Below are 4,465 nucleotides of genomic sequence, written 5' to 3' on the forward strand. Positions count from 1 at the left end.
AAGCGTATGTGTGTGTTATCAGTTCTCATGCCAGCACACATTCTTCTCTTGACTTAACAACTAGATTCATCGATGTTCTTGGAAACTGGCCCATTTGATTATCTCATTATTGTTTTGCATATTTTATATGTCTTGTAAGCGGAATATCCTCAACGCTTTTGGGGCTATGATCGCATACATATCTTTTTAAAAATTATACCTTTTCTACTTTGTTCACAGCAGTCATTTGTGAAACTTATAAGGTTGAAGCATGACTAATGGTTTGTTTTGGATTTACACTAAACACCTTGGTTTTAATGTATGTATGTATATATAATTTTAATTTGTATCTGTTTATTTTTATATTTTCTTTCCTATTTCCAAATAATATCGGCACATTTCTTTGCCACTGATGGAGTTCAGTGTCTTTATGCTCTATAATTAAATCAGTTTTCTTTGAATTCATCCACGTGCCAAGAATATAAAACGACCATAATTCACTGCACTGTTGTTGTTTTTATTCAATCTATCAATGAAGTGGCCACGTGGAACTGTATAGAGTTAATTTCAAACAAACTCATGGCTTCCTGCCGGTGTGAAAGAATTATTAAATTCGGATGGGATGACGATAAGTAACCAAGTTACTCCGTCTCACTAATATTGTGTGAGGTGCTGTGTGTATAATTTTATTCTCCTGCCAGTCGTAAAGAAGCCAAATGGCCACCAGGGAAGACCACACGCACTTCAGTACCACTTCAAATATGGCGGGCGAATATTAAAAAAAAAAAATACAATTATGGGTTTCAGATCATAATTAATGCGGAATTCGAAACAAAGAAAGGTCTCAAAACAGGGAGATATTTTCTAACCTACCTGTTAAGCTTCATTCAGTACAAAAACTGAGTTGAATGTTTTAAACATCATTTTTAACCGCCACACACACACACACACACGAGCGTAGCCGTAACAGTATTTTCGAACCCCAAAGGGCCTAAGGTGTAGTGTACGAGTAATCAATCTATTTACCCACGAATATTATACATTAAAATGAAGTTCTTTTCATCATTAGTTATTTATACAGAAAATGCGTCTCCCCCCCACCCACCAACCCCCCTTTTTAATAATTAACTCTTTGGTAGACATACATCTTTTAAATTAACACCGCAAGGACAGCGAAATGGATTACAAGCTTCTGATTGGCTCAAATACTTTATTTATCTCACACACAAAAAAAACTCCCTTTATTTTCACTTTCTGAATCGAACAGTTAACAAGTAATGATATAAGAACTTGTTACGATGTTTAATTTACTTGGTGTACTGCGTAATGGTTCCAAAATGCCTTGTAAATCTTCCAAGATGGCTTAATGTTGTTCAGACAACTACTGTAATTGGTTTCAAAAACGCGCAGAGTAGAAGAGAAAGTTAATGAGGTAATGAACGTGCATCAAATCAGCAGGCAACATTCAATTACCGCCTACTACCAATGATTATTTCTTCAAATTCAATGCGTGCTTATGCTCATCGTGGTAATCAATAAACGCCACTTGTAGCACCCACTGATTTGTTTGGATGCTCATCTGGCCATCACGTGTTTCTCACCTTATTTCTGCAACGTGTGCCGCAGGAAACTGATGACAAGCGCTGTTTATCAAAACGGAAAAACAGTTATAGTTCAATACGCCTCATTTGTTAAAATCTTGACAGCTTTTCGAGAGAACAAAAAAACGCAGAGAAAGCAAGTAAAATACTTAGAAGTGCCAGCTTTCGAAACTTGTGTTTTAACAATAGCTCTCGACAAGACTTACAGTGACTTCACCTACATTTTTTTACGTCAGTCAGTCTTATTATAACTTGCCCATAATTTAATTATAGAATAGAAGTTAGTCTTGCTAGGAAGTACCTAGCTACAAAGCTACACGATAGCCTAGCTGTGCTGAGCCCACCACGGGTATCGAAAACCGGTTTATAGCGTCGTAAACCTACAGACTTACCAATGAATCACTGCGGGGGGGGGGGCTTTTTACTCTAAAAATCGGGTTTCGATACTCATGATGACAGAAAACGGTTAGCATTGTGCTGAACAAAACTATGAATTACCCAAAATTTACTTACGTGAGATGGTCTTGCCCAGAATTTATGTCAGGTTTAGTTTCTTGTTGAAGTTGAAATTCTGCGCAAAATCTTTGGTATGAACTTCAACTGAAACAGTTGAGAAAGGAACAAAGGCATTATACACCATGGTAATTGTGGTTGTTATAGGGATTATACACTATGGTAATTGTGGTTGTTATAGGCATTATACACTATGGTAATTGTGGTTGTTATAGGATTATACACTATGGTAATTGTGGTTGTTATAGGCATTATACACCATGGTAATCGTGGTTGTTATAGGGATTATACACTATGGTAATCGTGGTTGTTATAGGGATTATACACCATGGTAATCGTGGTTGTTATAGGGATTATACACCATGGTAATTGTGGTTGTTATAGGGATTATACACCATGGTAATCGTGATTGTTATAGGGATTATACACCATGGTAATTGTGGTTGTTATAGAAATAGTATCACTATATAATGAAAGGATTTTTTTGTTATTTGTTCTCACCATACAGAAAGTTAAGGATTTTAAAAAAGGTTTAGAACGATACAGTTAGTGAATTTTAAAGATGACGCCATGAACATATCCTGAAACTATGTGGTTGTTGAATTTTAAAGATGACGTCATGAACATATCCTGAAACTATGTGGTTGTTGAATTTTAAAGATGACGTCATGAACATATCCTGAAACTATGTGGTTGTTGAATTTTAAAGATGACGTCATGAATATATCCTGAAACTATATAGTTGTTGAATTTTAAAGTAGACGTTATTAATTATTCTGTCGGCAATTTTTCTTTTTTTAATAAAACATTTTATATTCCGTGCGCGTTCGAATGAAGCCATTTACCGCCACACCCACAAAATTCATATTTAATGTGATATCGTGTCTAATTCATTTATTAATACTTTTTATTAATGATGTAAATCAGATATGGACAATAGTTTAACCCTAACTTAAGGGTTTCCAAGTCACGTGGTATACATTCTACTATTCAAGAAGAACATTATTGCGATCTTTCTCACAAGTGTGGGATTGTGATTTTGTAAAGGTTAATATTCAACATTTCTTTGTTTGAGTTATTGTGGTATTAAGTCATTTACTACGTATTCCCACAGCGTTTTTTTCGTCAGAATATGATCTCTTGTTTTCTGAGAGTCATTTACTACGTATTCCCACAGGGTTTTTCGTCAGAATACGATCCCTTGTTTTCTGAGAGTCATTTACTACGTATTCCCACAGGTTTTTTCGTCAGAATATGATCTCTTGTTTTCTGAGAGTAATTTACTAAGTATTCCCACAGCGTTTTTTTCGTCAGAATATGATCCCTTGTTTTCTGAGAATAATTTACTACGTATTCCCACAGGGTTTTTCGTCAGAATATGATCTCTTGTTTTCTGAGAGTAATTTACTAAGTATTCCCACAGCGTTTTTTCGTCAGAATATGATCCCTTGTTTTCTGAGAGTAATTTACTACGTATTCCCACAGGGTTTTTCGTCAGAATACGATCTCTTGTTTACTGAGAGTCATTTACTACGTATTCTCACAGGGTTTTCGTCAGAATACGATCTCTTGTTTTCTGAGAGTCATTTACTACGTATTCCCACAGGGTTTTTTTTCGTCAGAATACGATCCCTTGTCTTCTATGAGTTAACGGTTTTTTTCTTCCGTACATCTAAAATCACCAGAAATTGTTTGTAGATATCAACTTTCTGTAGACGATTCGACATAAAGTTACTGTTTAACTAAACCCAAATAGCTCACTATACGATAACACTAGATAATTCACTATATGTTTAAGTTAAAATATTGAATACTGAAAGCTATGTACAATAGTGAAACGTTGAGTTGAAGAGAAGGACACGCTAAAACCAGCGACATGTTACAACATGTTGTTATTTTAAGTATGATAATGTATTTTCAGTATTAAAGGTCTTTCTTTAATTCTTGCTACATATAACATTTCCAATATTAACCTTAACTTTTAAATATGTTTTTTTTTTCAGGGATAAAGTCTTCCGCCTGAACCTAAACAACGTAAACAGGACTCGCTGTGAGGTAAGGAATTTGTGTGTTACAGTGAAATAAGTAACATTTATATGAAAAAAATAACTGTGTTCTGATTTATGAGGTCGGGCGTGGCCAAGTGGTTAGTGTGCTGGTTTATAAATCTGATGGTTCGCGTCTCAATACCGTATAATCACACTCGCACTTTGAGGCTGTGGGTGCGTTGTAAGAGTGATGGGTATAATCACACTCGCTCTTTGAGGCTGTGGGTGCGTTGTAAGAGTGATGGGTATAATCACACTCGCTCTTTGAGGCTGTGGGTGCGTTGTAAGAGTGATGGGTATAATCACACTCGCACTTTGAGGCTG

At 35.6% G+C, this 4,465-nt stretch overlaps 1 pseudogene; it reads left to right on the plus strand.

Annotated features, from left to right (window-relative positions):
* Positions 1-4,465, plus strand: part of LOC106461065 — a 100,714-nt pseudogene that overhangs the window by 34,400 nt on the left and 61,849 nt on the right.

Source organism: Limulus polyphemus, unplaced genomic scaffold, assembly GCF_000517525.1.
Source record: "Limulus polyphemus unplaced genomic scaffold, Limulus_polyphemus-2.1.2 Scaffold891, whole genome shotgun sequence".
Classification (NCBI taxonomy): Eukaryota; Metazoa; Arthropoda; class Merostomata; order Xiphosura; family Limulidae; genus Limulus; species Limulus polyphemus.